The following is a 16,011-nucleotide window of genomic DNA, read 5'->3' on the forward strand; positions in this document are numbered from 1 at the left end:
CTGCTGCTTTGGGACAAGCAATGTCCTCTGAGCCCAAAGCCCAGGACCTCAGACACTAGGGATTATTAATCAAAATCATTCCACTTTCAGAGACGAATTGCACATGTATTTATTTAATCCTGAAATAAACATTCTCCTGGAATTTTCTTGGAATATAACTTTGAAGCGATCAGTGCTCCTGGAGATGAAAAGATGGAAGCACAGGAAAAGGACAAACAGAAGAGGAAGAAGTAGATCAAAGAACAGCAATCTTGCTGAAGCAGTAAATCCTTCAGGAAAGTGATCGAATTATCACAACCAGTCTTCGCTAACCGTTTCTCCTAAACTGAAACATTGTTTATAGTCCTCAGATAAATGCCCATCTGAATGGGATTACTTTCAATTAGAAAGAATGGCTAATAATTGCTAATTGAAGGGAACAGTCTACACAAAAATTCTGGGTCCAAATCATTTATTGTGTAATGGTGAAAGGGACACAAAAATGGAGGAGTTCTGGACAGTGAAGAAGGTTGTCAAAGGATGTAGATCAGTAGGCAATATTGGGTAGAGAAATGGCAGATGAAGTTTCATCTGGACAAGTGTGAGGTCTTGGGAGATTAAATAAAAGGGGAAAACACACAGTAAATGGCAGGATGCTTAATGTTCAGAGGGATCTTGGGGTGCAAGAGCATAGCCCCCCGAAAGTGGCGATACATGCAGATATGATGGTGGAGAAGTGGTCCAACATGCTTGCCTTCATTGGTCAGGGCATTGAGCATAAAATTTTAAGTTATGTTGCAGCTGTATAAAATTCTGGTCACATTTGAAGTATTGTTTACAGTTCTGGTTGCTGCATTACAGGGAAGATGTGAAGGTTTTGGTACAAAAAAGGTTGGACAAACATGAGTTAGTGTATCTGGAGAATCAGAGGCTGAGAAATGACCTGACAGAAGTTCATAAAACTATGAGAGGCATAGAAAGGATAGAGAGGGTTTTTTTTAAATTTCCCAGAGTGAAAATATCAAAAATGAGATAGAGTCGTAAATGCCTCGAACACGCTGCCGAGGAGATAGTGAAAGCTGATGTGATGGTATAATTTAAGAGGCATTTAGACAAGCACATGCACATTCAGGAAATGGAGCATTATGTGCAAGCAGATGGGATAAGTTTAAGTTAGTATCATGTTCAGCATGGACTTCCAGGCGATGAAGCATCTGTTCCTGTGCTGCACTGTTCCATGTTCTATGTACTATGTTCCAGAAGCAAAAAAGCAGAATAACTGTTACTTGAAAGGAATGTGACTTGTATCTGAAAGCAACACCACTTTATCTGTGGGAGTGAAATGACAGGCATACTATTGAAGACGACCTTCAGCCAGACCAATTGCAATGACACACCTGACAAGCAGTTTCTCCCATTGGCCTCAAGACTTATCTGTGTGTCAGAACTTGATTAGATAGACGTAATACGAAAGGTATCAAGGGATCAGCAATTTCAAGGACTGAGGCAGCTGCAGATAATGCAAGAAGTACTAGCAAGCAATTTAATGGTGTGGCATTGTGTCAAGAAGTGAGAAAGACATCCATGATCTCACAATGTCTGAAAGCTGTTTGAGGCAATTAACTAGGTTTGGAATTGCAGCTACTGTTAAAATGTAGGTAATAAAGAGCAACATGCCAATGACCTGATGTTATCTTAGAGATATTGATGGAGACATAAAGATTGGTCAGCACATCAGAGATCACACCTTGCTCCTCTATTGAATTGTGCCATGTGATCTTTTATTTTGACATAAAGTAGGTAACTCCCTGGTTTAATGTCCCATCCAAAAGGCAACAATTGCAATGTTGCAGCAGTGGAAATTCTGCTGCCAGAATCTCTGGAATGGGGGCTAAAGTTATATTCTTTATTTTTTTTTGTACCAAGCCACATAGTCATAGGTGTAGAGTGAGTTGAACAAAGGGTTAAATTCGCAACTCTACGGGGCTCCAGCGCTGATGGAAATTGTGGAGATGTTCTTGCCAATCTGCACTGATTGGGGTCTGGAGGTGAGGAAATCCAGATCTCATTGCACAGTGGGGATTTGAGGCCCAGGTCTTGGAGTTTGCTGAGTAGTTTTGAGGGGAAGATGGTGTTGAATACTGAACTGTAATCAATAAAGAACATCCTGATGTATGCATCTTTGCTGTACAGGGGTTCTAGAGTTTTGTGTAATGCCAGTGAGACGGCATCTGCAATAGAGGTGTTCAAGTCAGGTCAAGTCAAGTTTATGGTCATCTAATTGTACAAGGACAACCCAACAAAACAGAGGTCTCTGGTCTTTGGTGCAAAACATGCAGACACACAACCAGAAATAACACACATACAAATAAACAATACATATGCCAGGAAAGAATTTCACCTATACAAATAAATAAATAAATATCGGTTTGTACATATGAGAGTCTCGGATGGTTAGATGGTGCGTGTGAGCAGTTCATTTGGTCATTCACAACCCTAAGGTGCTCCGGCACTGTTCACTGTTGCTACAGCATGCAAATTTTAATGGACCCATGTCACTGCTCAGACAGGAACTGATATGATTCAACATCAAGCTCTCAAAACACTTCATCCCTGTGAATGTGAGTGCCACTGGTCCATTGGCATTTAAACTGGTTACCACACTCTTATTGGGTATGGAAACGAGCCCCTGAGCCTTCAAATCCAAACTGAACATTAGCAACTAAACCTACATTAATCCCATTGTCATTCTCCCCTGCATTTCCATGAATTTGCCTTATTCTTACCAGTCACTCATATCATTAACCCGCATACCTGAATAGCTTTGGGATAGGAGAGGAAACTGAAGCACCTGGAGGAAACCAGGGAGAATGTGCAAACTTTGCACTTATGGGTCTCGTGGTCAGGATTGAACAGGGGTACATGGCACAGTAAGACATTAGTTCTCAGAGCTGAGTCACTGTGCTCTCAGTAGAGAGTGTTACCCAATAAACCACATACTTCAATTCTGACACTGCCCAAAGTACAGAGGGGTAAGACTGATGCTGGGAGCTTATATTATTCTTGTATAAATGCTCATTCCATTTCATTCCTTACATGGAACATGGAATACTATAGCAGAACACAGGACTTTGGCCGACCTATAAATTCCGACCGAAAAAACCTGCGACCCCTTCTACCTCATAATCCTCTATTTTTCTTTCATCCATGTGCCTTTCTAAGCTTCTCTTAAATGCCCCTAATGTTTCAGTATCCAGCGCCACCTCTGGCAAGGTATTGCAGGCACCCACAACTCTCTGTTAAAAAAAAACTCACCCCTGATGTCTCCCCTAAACTTTCCTTGTGATATCACAGACAGTTCCTGACTTTATTGTCTCTTTGTGGAAACTGCCCTCCCATACTTTTGACCATTGTTGTGAAGCTATTTAGTCAGGCATGATATTCTTGTCCCTTCACTGTTAATTTGTTTTAATGAGGATTGCAAAAACAATGTTTGAATATCCAGATACACTTACAGAATTTTATTAATTCTCTGCACCACATTTAATTTTTAAAAAATGACTGAAAGCATTAAGTTCACTAGCACAAGGCATGCTTCTCCTTTAAGAGATAGAAAATGTCTTTAAATGACATTACTGCTGCCTGATTTCTCCCCTTCAATCAGTGAGCTGCCAATACACAGTGAGAGGAGCACTGGCAGTTCCCCAATAATAATCAACTGAGACACAAGCGTTTAGCTTTGCCTCTCACCAATGACATTGGCAAATTGAGTTTGGCATATTGTTGGGATAGTACAGAATATAAAGAATTTCTTTTTAGTCATCCAACATAGAATGTCTTCAACTAGGAGGATTTAATGCTGCTTTGAACACAAGAAGAACAATTCTGCTCTTCGCATTGTCTTTATTTAAACAAGTAAAATAATCACTAAAAATACAAAACATTGCAAATCTATCCAAAAATATGCATGATATAAACTTGTAGAATAGTAGAAATTACTGGACCTCCACCTTTAAAGTCTTAACAGATTTTGATATAGGGTATCGCTGCTTGCAGTTCATTCATTAATACATTGAATTAGCACATGGTTAATGCAGTGTTTCTCTGTGCCTATTCCAGGATACAATTTTCCCATCTGCTTCACACTAACCACTTTAATAATGGGGCCTTCAAGTTCACTGACATACTGCAGAAGTATGTAAAATAGATAGGCTTGTCTTCCATTGCAAATCGTGTTCTTTACCCTCAATGCTGTTTGCTATGGCAGCATGAACTCTCCCCCAAATCATAAAGTATTTTGGAGTGGCAACATGAAATTACATTATAATTCCGCAACAGTTTAGCCAGTAATACTTGTGGAATGGAGATTCCCTCTTCTCCTTCTGAGCTTACATTACCATGAATAATAGATCAACAACTGCTCAGGTGTGAGTAAATATTTTATAACAAGAATTGAACAAGCTAGTATCGATCAAGTTATGATGTAAACTATTAACAGTGTTGCTTCACAAAAACTTTAACCATTGAGTATGCATGCTGTGCTTTAAGTTGAATTAATCATGTATTATTATAGCATAAAAGTCATTAAAATGCTATTAAACTTGCAATTGTCATTAGCTAAGGACAATGATGGACTCCATGGCAGTTAGTGAGCTGCTGTATCACAGATGAGCTTCAGGACAGCTTTGTTCCTGAGATGATCTTGTAGTTCGTTCTCCTGCTCTATACTATTTATGTATACCTGTGGCTGTACTCTCTGTCATTAGATAAAGACTGAGAGCACCTTTTGATGGGAATGAATCGATGGCTTGCTTTGCATTCCACCCAATTTTATTTATCCGTGTCTTTTGTGGAAGACCAAATTTCCTCTTTTTTTTTCTGCTTTACCTTTAGTTAGGCTTCTCTGTTTCTAATAGAGCTGAAAATAAATCAAACTGCCAGAGCAGGGTAAAGACTATCCAGTTTTCATGTTTCCAGATATATTTATTGTTTATGCAATATATCTACATTTATGTCACACTGTTGTACAGCATTCTATTAAAGCAAAGCATCCTCTGGCTCCTTACATTTTACCTGGCCAATAGCTCATTGTTCTTTCTGGGATGTTTTTGTAAGTTATTCTATATTTCCTAATTAATAGAAGCTCCGCTTAATAAAAAAAATTATTCATTGGTTCCAACACTTTGTTGTATTTCGTCCATTGTGACTTTTGCAACAATGAACTGGAACTCCTGGAAGAGGCTTGACAGTAAAGTTTTACATTGCAGAACTATGAGTGCGTGGGTGGTCATGGTGTGGATTCAAGAACAGAAATGTTAACCATTTACAGTAACAGTGTATGTTCCCACCATCATTGAACAGATAAAAATTTAATGGCAGCAGATTGATAAAGCAGGAGAGTAACCTGAGATTAAATTAATTGAAAAGAGCTCTTGGCTCTTTTATAGTTAATTCTAAAGAAGTTGTTATCCTTGATGCATTCTTGATGTTTTATGCTACTAAATTTACATTTCAGTTTGCAAATCCCAACAGCAGCCTTGTTGACCCAGCCCTTCATAGGTTAGAGTCTGTTGGCAGAATAAAGGAGTAGGATTTAGCAGCATGAACACAGGGATCTAAAACAGAGGTAATATAAAAGTAATTTTAGAGGGGCTGATGCTGTAAATCTGTCTCCGAATATTGCTGTCTGAAAGGAGCTGCACATTTGCACTTTGAAGAATTTGCTTTCTTGTCTACTGACTTTTCTGCTACTGTCAATCATTAATCACAAACACATATTACCTTGAAGCACAAATAAAGTATTTATGTGTCATTTTTCACAGTAGCATTGACTGCTTAACTTTCTTAAGTGAATTTTAAATACCAAAGGTTTGGAAAAATCATTCAGATATATTATTCCATCTTATAATTGTGGAGAAGAAATCAATCTGTCTGTATATAAATCTATTTTGACATTACCTAAGTGCACATTCTTTGAATCTGAAGATTTAACTGGCTTTCAAACGCAGCTTTTGACTTGTGAGGTCAAACAGTTTGAAACCACACAATTTTTATAAAATAAGAACATGATGAGTGTGTACTGAAGTACAAAAGAATATTACTTTTGTAGCAACTGTTACCATAACTGTGTTAGTTTGCTTTGCTGAGGTAACTTTAAGGAATTGCTCTTCACCCCAAAAGATAGAAAGAATGTAGATTAAGAGTGATGTGCAGATGATGGAGAATGAAGAATGCACGGAGAGAATGATGTGCTCATTGATAGAATTAGAAATTCGTCCAACATTGAAACAGGCCCTTTGGCCATTGGGTGTTTGATGACAATTAAATACCTCCCTATGCTCTTCCCATTTTATTCTCAGTACATTCCCATCTTCCCAGATTCTACCACCACCTACATATTATTACAGTGGCCAATTAACCTGCTGACCTACTGGTTTTTGGGATGTGTGACAAAACCTCAGCACTTGGTGAAAAACTCACACAGACAGCTGGGTAGTTGGAGGTATGAGGCATCAGCTCCGATAACAGAAATTCAGGGTGGAATGTGATGTAGTGTAAATGGACAGACGGTGAGTAAAGAAGACTTGGATAAGTCCTGACATCAAACTATGAAAAATCCTGATCGCACTGCTGCAAAGACTAAAATATACAGTAGCCAAATGCAGCATTGATTGAACATTTAATTCAGTCCATGAGACAAAGGAGCATGGCTGCAGAATAATTATATTCTGGCATAACAATCAATAGTTGGATAATTTAGAAAATGTTTGTTCAGATTTCTGAATGGCAGTTAAACATTTTGAAATTCTGAAAATAAAAGGCTTGTTCCATTGACGTTCTTATAATTTTGAGGGGTTGTTGTAAAAATCCAACTGTTTACTACTATCCATTTGGGAGGAAATCTACCCCTTTGACGTTTGATGGCCTCTTAACAGCCCATGAAGAAGATTCTGAAGCCACTCAGCAAAAGATAAGCAAGGGTGAGCTTATCAGTGAATTGCACAATGAAAAAATAAATCTAATTGAATAGATTTGGTTCATATGATTTCTGAAGACCAAAGTTTATCAACAATCAAAGCCAGTTACTGGGCTCACAAAGCCTATTGGTGCTAAAGTATTGACACGTCTTGAACAAACCAGGAGCTCCATTGTTCTTGCAGAGCTGCGATAATGGTATCTGACAACCATGTGGAAAGGTTTCCAATTATATTGTGACAAATCCAACCAATAGGCAATAAACATTGGCCTTGCCAGGAGGACTCAGATCTTGGAAAACTAATAAAAGTAATGTTCTCTGAGCCAATGTTCAATCATTAGTAATTTGATGAAAGATGTCCTCTACAGTTATATCAAGATACATTCACTCAACAGCTTATCAGGACTTTGCCAGTGACACTTGACTCGTGACCTTGCCACAGACTTCACCCAAACATGAGCATCGAAGGTGATGAGGTGAGATTGAGTAATCTTAGGCAGCGTCTAACTGACAGTGAAGTCAAAAGCTCAGAGAAATATGAAATCAGAGGAAGGCAGGAAAAAGCTCTCTAGTCCTGGCATGAAGTATTTAAAAAAAAAATCAATTTATTTGAAACCAAGTTCATTTCCATGGGCATCATGCTTAGACCAACCATCTTGGGTTACCTCATTAGCAACTTTCCTTTCATCAGTAAATCCAAAGTGGTGCTGATCATTGATGATGACCCAAAGTTTACCTCCATTTGCAGTGTTTCATATTTTGAAACCATTCAAAGTTGTGTTGGTCAATTCCATGTAAAAAAAATCACTAGTTGTAGTGAACCGGGATTCACTAGAAGTGAGCAGCATTGACAACTGATCCTGCCTCCTGGTTCCTCCCCCTGCGGCCCATATATAACCCTGGTTTCCCGCCTAAACCCAGAATCCCACTGAAGCCTATTCATGAACCCTACTTGTGTTGTAAGCTAATAAAAGTGTTTGATCTCCCTCCAGTGGAGTGTGAGCTTTTATCTACGCTACACCAGTAGATTCTCAGCCAATGGCATTCCACAATAACGTCGAGGAATATTTCTATTCAACACTTAAAGATATTTCTGTCATTGAGTCCCCTCATTGTTGAGATATTTGACAGGAAGGAGGTGGGAGGGTCAAAGATATATAAAAAAAAAGCTGGGCTAGCCACAAAAGGTTCATGACTACCAGAGCAAATCAGTGGCTGGAAGAGGCTGGAAGACCTGTGGTAACACTTCATGGCTCACTGAAGACTTTTCACCTAAAAAAGATCCAGGAACATGTGATAAAATGCTCTCTGGCAGCCTGGATGAATGAACATGCAACAATTTCAGGGTCCAGTACTGGACATTATCCAGGACAAAGTATTCAGCTTGATTGCCATCACAATAACTTAAATATTCACAGTGACCAAAGCTTTTCTTGGCTACACCAATGTTTCCACAGTTCTTCTGAACATTAAGGTCTGCAGTATCCCCACTATCTGCTAGTGAATCCAGATAACCTGATGAATGACTGCTCCAAAGTGCTTCATCCATACATAAATGAGAAGAAGAATTAAACAGTATCAGTAATGTACAATATTTTTAAAGTTCAGCTCGATTCTTCTTCCTCTTTGCCATGGCGAAACTCCTCACCAGGCTAATAACCTGTGAGTACCAGTGGTAGCACCTATATCATCTAAATTAATCACAGATTTAGAATCTGACGTGTCTATGTGATTACCACATGATTCTCCGTTGGACAGTGGGCTTTAAGTAATAGCTGACCCTGTTTTAGAATATGTGAACACACTACAAAGTGCATTAAATGATTCAGACTTTTTCAAAGGCTTTCCGTGAAAAAAAAGTCAGAAAATCCCTGAACCTGATTCAAAGGAAATACAGATTTGGTCAGAATGATACACTGGACACTTCCAGCCCACTTTATTCACTGGAACATGTCAGTTTTTCTGCTGAATTGATTTGTGCAAACTACCATCAGAGGGACGGGCCACTCCAAATTGGAGCTACTGTACAGCTCTCATTATTTTCATTGCGACACTGCTTCGAATGCAGTATATTATGCTGTCATTTTACCTTGGACTTAATGCAGCTGTGCTCAGAGCTCAGATTTAGTCGTAAAAAGAAGCTAAAGTCCACCTTAAATTGGAGAAATGTGGCAGTGGTAGAGTGAACCCTGTTGCGTTAGGAATGCTATCAGTTTGACTGCTGTAAAACCTCGTTGAGCTGTCTGTCATATATGTACACAGTCACAAAGACTGCTCACTGACAGATAAAACAAGCACATATGTTCACTGCTTAGTTATGTGTAATGCCAGACTCAACAGATGGCACTGTGAGATGGAAGACACTGATAACAGGACAACTTGAATATTAGTAGCCAAAATGTGCTTCAGATATTTAATAAAATAAATGTTGAGGGCAATTGCTCAGGGATTTCATCAGGTTGGGGGGTATTTACCCCTTTAGAAAAGGTTGAAAATTTGGGGCTTTTTTAAAGAAAAAGTGGATGTGGGAGTGAAGTTATTTAAAATTAATATTTTGTTGAGGGTAGTTGTGAAGGAAATGCTTTCATCTGTGGAAGGATCCAAGACTACAATCCATAAATACAGGATATTTACCAATAAATCTAAAAACATTTTTTTTCCCTGTGAGTGGTTAGAATGTGAACTCAGCACTGCAGGAAGGAATTGAGGCAAATGGCTTTAATGTTTTCAAAGGAATTGCGATGAGTGCATAAGAGCAAAGGCAATTGAAATCTAGGCTGATACAGTGAGATGAGATAGATTGGAGAAAAGTCAAACGGGGTGTAGCATCTTCACAAACAAGTCAGTCTGAATAGCCAGGTCCTGCTGTATCGTCTTTTTAATTCTCTGTAATATTATTGCAGCTTTTAACACAGTCAGATGTTGTGATTAAAAAAAAAAGTATATGGCACTTTTAACAATTATAATTTTTATGTCAGAAATATGTGGATGCAATGTCTTGTGTCTGGTGATGCCGCCTGTTGGAGAAAAACACAAAATGCTGGAGAAGCTCAGCAGGTCAAAGAATGTCCTTTATGTAGCAAAGGGAAAGATACAGAACTGACATTTCGGGCTTGGGCCCTTCATCAAAGTATGAGAAAATACCGGAAGTGTCGGAACAAAAGAGTGGGATAGGTGGAGAAAGGAGGGAGGGGACGGCAGCAATGAGGGGGAGGGGGATGGTTGAGCTGTATGGGTGGAAGATCCTGTCTTTCCAGTTCTTTCATTCATATTGGAGGAAGGTCAAGGAGAGCACTTCAATCTGTCATCATGCACCATTTGATCATTTGAAACCAATGTGCCAGGGGAAAGGTGGGATGTCCAGGCTTAAGGCCATAAGACATAGGAGCAAAAATAGGCTATTCAGCCCATTCAGCCTGCCCTACGATCTAATCATGAACTGATCCATTGTACTACTCAATCCCACTCCTCCACCTTTTCCCCATAACCTTCGATGTCCTGGCTCATCAAGAAGCTATCGATCTCTGCCTTAAAAACACCCAACAACAAATTCCACAGATTTACCATCCACTTGGCTGAAGAAATTCCTCCACATCTCTGTTCTAAGCAGACAAACTCCAATCCTAAAATTGTGCCCTCTTGATCTGGGCTCTCCCACCATGGGAAACAACATTTCTACATCTACTCTGCCCGTGCCTTTCAACATTCAAAATGTTTCATTGAGATCCCGCCCCCCCCATTCTCCTAAATTTCAATGAGTATAGGCCAAGAGCTGTTAATGCTCCTCATATGATAACCCATTCATTCCCAGAATCGTCCTTGTGAGCCTTCTCTGAACCCTCTCCAGCATCAGCATATCCATTCTTCAATGAGGAGCCCAAAACTGCTCACCATACTCAAGTGAAGCCTCAACATCACATCCTTGCTCTTAGATCCTATTCCTCTTGAAGTGAATGCCAGCATTGCATTTGCCTTCTTCATTACTGACTCAAACTGGAAGTTTACCTTCAGAATGTCCTGTATGAAGGCATAGAACATCAAACATATATATTAAAAAAATGACAGCACGGTGCAAGCCCTTTGGCCCTCGACATTGTGCTAATCCATATATTCCTGAAAAAAAAATTGATTAAAAAATACTAAACCTTCCCTACCTCGTAACCCTCTATTTTTCTCCCATCGAGTCTCTTAAATGCTCCTAATATTTCAACTACCATCATTATCCCCAGCAAGGCATTCCAAGCATCCATAATTCTCTGTCTAATAAACTTACCCCTGATGTCTCCTCGAAACTTCCCTTCATTCACTTTGAACAGGTGTCCTCTGGTATTTGCTATTCCTGCTCTGGGATAAAGCTGCTGACTGTCCACCCTATCCATGCCTTGTGGTCCTCTATCAAGTTTCCTCTCATCCTTCTACGCTCCAAAGAGAACAGTCCCAGCTCTGCTAACCTTGTCTCATGAGACTTATTTCCCAATCCAGGCAACATCCTGGTAAATCTCCACTGCTCCCTCTCCATAGCTTCCACATCCGTCCTATAATGAGGTGACAAGAACCGAAAACAATACTCCAGATGTGGTCTCACCAGAGATTTGTAGAGTTGAAACATGACCTATTGACTCTTGAATGAAGCCCAACATTCCATAGACCATCTTAACTATCCTGTCAACCTGTGCGACAGGTTGAACAAAGTCAACCTGTTAATCCACAATCCTAAGTAACCAACCATTAACCCTGTACTCAGCCTTCCGGTTTATCCTTCCAAAATGCATCACTTCACACTTATCTGGATTGAACTCCATCTGCCACTTTTCCGCCCAACTCTGCATCCTGTCTATATCCTCTTGTGACCTATGGCAACCATCAGCACCATCCACAACTCCCCCAACCTCTGTATCATCTGCAAACATACTGACCCATTCATCCACCTCTTTATCTAGGTCATTTATAAAGATCACAAAAAGAAGGGGTCCCAGAAAAGATCCTTGTGGAGCTCCACTGGTCACTAACCTCCAGGCAGAATACTATCCTTCCACTACTACTGTTTGCTTCCTACACGCCAGCCTATTTTTTTTATCCACACAGCCAAAGTTCCATGAATCCCATGCCTCATGAATTTCTGAACAAGTTTCTCCTGGGCGACCTTGTCAAATTCCTAACTAAAATCCATACAGACTACATCGACCGCCCTATCCTCATCAATTTATTTTGTTACCTCCCAGGTCCCTTTGTGTCTGGGTATTTTCCATTTTTCCCCCATTTAAGATATATCTGCCCATTTGTTTTTTCTACCAAAGTGCATGTTATACACTTTCTGACATGATATTTCATTTGCCACTTCTTTCCCCTTTCTCCTAATCTGTCTAAGTCTTCCTCCCTGTTTCCCCTACCTTCTCTTTCATTTATCTTTGTACCATCTGCAAATGACCACAAAGCCATTTATTCCATAATGTAAATCATTAATATACAACATAAAAAGAAGTGGCCCCAACACCAACCACTGTGGAACACCACTAATAACTGCCAAACAACCAGAACATGATTCCTGCATTCCAAATCCCTATTTGCTGCCAATCAGCCAATGCTCTGCCCATGCTAGTATGTTTCCTGTTATATAATGGGCTCCTATCCTGTTAAGTAGCCTCATGGGTGGCCTGAGCCCTTAAGAATTGCCAATTTCTTTAAAGTTGCACCCTTCTTATGAATGGATGGGTTAGCGTCACGCCTTTACAGCTCTAGCGATCGCGACTGGGGTTCGAATCCCTCGCTGTCTGTGAGGAGTTTGTATGTTCTCCCCATGTCTGCATGGGTTTTCCCTGGGGTTCTGGTTTCCTCCCGCCGTTCAAAACATACCGGGGTGGAGGTTAATTGAGTGTAAATTGAGCAGCACGGACTTGTGAGCCGAAATGGCCTGTTACCATACTGTATGTCTAAAATTAAAAAATTTAAAAGGGATGAGCTCATTTAATTCATGTTAATTCTTATGGGGGAGAATATGACCATCTGGCACTAAAGGCCTGCTTTGTGTGCCCCCTCCCCCTTCCCTCACTGTACAAACTTTAAATGCCAGTGGAGCAAAGACAGCTATGGAGTCAAAATTAAGGTTTGTTTCTCTTGCAACTTGATGTACATGTTTGTTATAAATCTTTTAATTATCATTGTGTCTGTAATCACATAGTCAAAGCTGCTTCCTTCTGGTCAACAAACATGTACATTAAGCTGCAAGAGAAAGAGAATGATGAAATAAGCTGTAAACCCAAACAAAAGTGGGAAAAAGATCTAAACATAAAGATAAAAAATGAAAAATGGGAAAAGCTATGCTCCGGAACTATGAGAAATAAAATAAACACGAGGTTACGCATGATACAATATAATTAGTTACACAGGCTATATATCACGCCTCAAAAGTTAAATAAATGGGATTCAACATGATCAGATAGATGTTTTCGCTGTAAGAAGGAAACGGGAACAACAGTACATGCAATTTGGGCATGTGAGAAAGTGGAAAAGTTTTGGGAAGATCTAAATCAGGTATTAAATAAAATCACAAAAAGCAACATATCAAAAAATCCAGAGATCTTTCTTCTAAGTAATATAAGAAGTAAAGAACTAGGCCTCAAATTGGATGAAGCACAAAAAAGATTTATTATGATAGCCTTAGCTATAGCAAACAAAATGTATAATGTCGACCTGGAAATCAGAAGATAGCTTGAGAATACAGCAATGGTACATAGAAATGAATAAATGTATTCCATTGGAAAAAATAATATATAATTAAAAAAATATTGTCACAGTATTCGAACAAATTTGGGAACCGTACATGGAACTCAACAGAGAGGGCCTACCGCGGACCTCCACCCCCTAAAATGATAGAATGAGAAGAAGACGAAATGAACTGACCCAGTGTGTAAAAGTAGATGACACAATTTTCTTGTTCATTTTCAGAGTGGGTAGGGAGGGGGTTGGGAAGGAGGGAGGGAAGGGAGGAGGAAAAAGGGGAGAAAATATTCAAGAGTGAAATGCTTGTGTGTATTTTGGTTAATATGGTTCATAGTGTGAAAAATAATATTTTTTTTAAATTAAGGTCTGTAAGTACACTGTTTTAACGGAGTGCATTCATATCAAGCCTGAGCGATCTTGGGTCTTAGCTTTCACTACAGAAAATTCCCCCTGATGGATCAGGAGAACAGTTGTAATTTATACAGTACAAAACTCTTTCAGGAAACCAATAATTTTTCAAATTATTTTAGTGAAATCCTCGGAATCAGCATTGCTTCAACTTATCATTTATGACATGAAACATGTGTAATTGAAAGTGTTTCCACAGATTAAAAATGAAACTGCTGATCGACATCAGAAATAAACTGAATTTATCTTTTAACGTTTTAATTCATACATGTTTTTTAAGTTTGTTTCACTGAAACTACAAAGAAATTCTTTTGCTGCATGCATTACCATCTGTTTGCAATCTGAATTTGCAGTGATCACAGTCCAGGTACTAAGAGTTTGATTGTCATTTTGCATTATTTTTATTTATTAAAGAAAAGTCTGGTAAATGTAGAATTAAATGTGGAATAGATAATTGCACAGACTGTTTCCATAAATGATATTCTCCTTTCAGATTTGCCGTAATGATGAAGTTGTGGTGCAAATTCAAACATTCTCAAAAATTTGCTGGTGTACATGAAAAATCACACAAAAGCTAGAAATGATTATTGTGAATGTAAATACATTCACACCAACACTGATTCAGTTACAAAGAAGTTAGTGCAGATACATCTGTTGACACTATAAAGATTGATGAATTAATCTATTGGAACAGATACATTTTTATTCACTATTTAAGGGTAAATTCTCACTTTTGAAGTATTTGAGTTTCCTTCTACTGCATGGGGAGGAATTTCTACAAAATATAATGATATATTTGTATGCAGCACTATTTATATAATATTTATACCAGATGTTCCATTAAAATATTAAGGAAGAAAATGTGAAAATATGGGTTAATGTCCAGTTAACAAAATCTATTCCCACCAACAAAATGATTCCATATCTCTTAAAAAAAGGGAAATATTTGAGATTCAATATTAGCAAAGTTGTGCTTCCCTTAATACTGTTTAATCTAAATAGGGATTTCGCAGACACCATTTTAAAGACAAGTGAATTAAGACATTTCTGTACCAGTTTGCTTTCATGATTATGTACGATTACTTAAACACATTAATATAATTTATAAGTTATGAAAAATGCAAGGAAACGATACTGAACACTGCAGTAGAGAGCCAAACAGACCCCTCCCCCACACCAAACTGAAACAGATTAATCAGCATCAGGCAGTCATTCCCAGACCGTGCCAACAAATTACTGCTACTGCTGGATTTTGAATGAATTCTTCCTGTTCTGCATTTAGATAAAACTGCGACCAGGAGAATAAAGGAGAATTTGACACGTATGTTATTGATTAGTCAAAATTTAAGAATCTTAAGAAATCCATACAGGAGAAGAGGTGTACATCCTATTGTGTTGATCTAATCCATTATCAGCTGAGCTGGATAGTGTCAAGTGCCATTCATCAGTCTCTCCTGGGGTTTGTTTAAACAAAGAGGAAGAACCAAGCTAAGACAGATTTATAGCCACGCTGCTCCCTGCAGTACATGGTTAACAGTTTAATTATCCAGGTTCAACTGTCAGTTGTGAAGGAACTTCTCAAATTTTGAGACAATGGGTTATACTGTGGCAGTGAACTGATGGTAGAGTATGTTCTTGGTGTCAGTATTTTAAAAAGATTATATTTCTGATGGCACTGGCACATTGTTTCCACTTGTCAGCTGTGCACAAAGCTTGCTAAATCACTCACATTTTGTTGTAGACTTGTATTTAATAGCCTCACAGAAAGTTATTTTATCAAGATATAAGTTCTATAGAGAAAACATTAAATCAGTGGATTGGAATAGGTTGGGTGTTCACTTTTTGAGGTGTCAGTGAGCCTGAATGGTGCCTTGCCATCCTTGTAAATGTGAGAAGGTAGGTGAACTTGCAATCTTCAGATACGAGGA

General features: G+C 38.8%; 1 long non-coding RNA gene across 1 annotated transcript in view; it reads left to right on the forward strand.

The window, feature by feature from the left end:
• Positions 1–16,011, forward strand: part of LOC138760166 (uncharacterized) — a 29,440-nt gene that overhangs the window by 343 nt on the left and 13,086 nt on the right. The window lies entirely within an intron of this gene.

The sequence above is a fragment of the Narcine bancroftii genome, chromosome 4 (assembly GCF_036971445.1).
Source record: "Narcine bancroftii isolate sNarBan1 chromosome 4, sNarBan1.hap1, whole genome shotgun sequence".
Taxonomy (NCBI): domain Eukaryota; kingdom Metazoa; phylum Chordata; class Chondrichthyes; order Torpediniformes; family Narcinidae; genus Narcine; species Narcine bancroftii.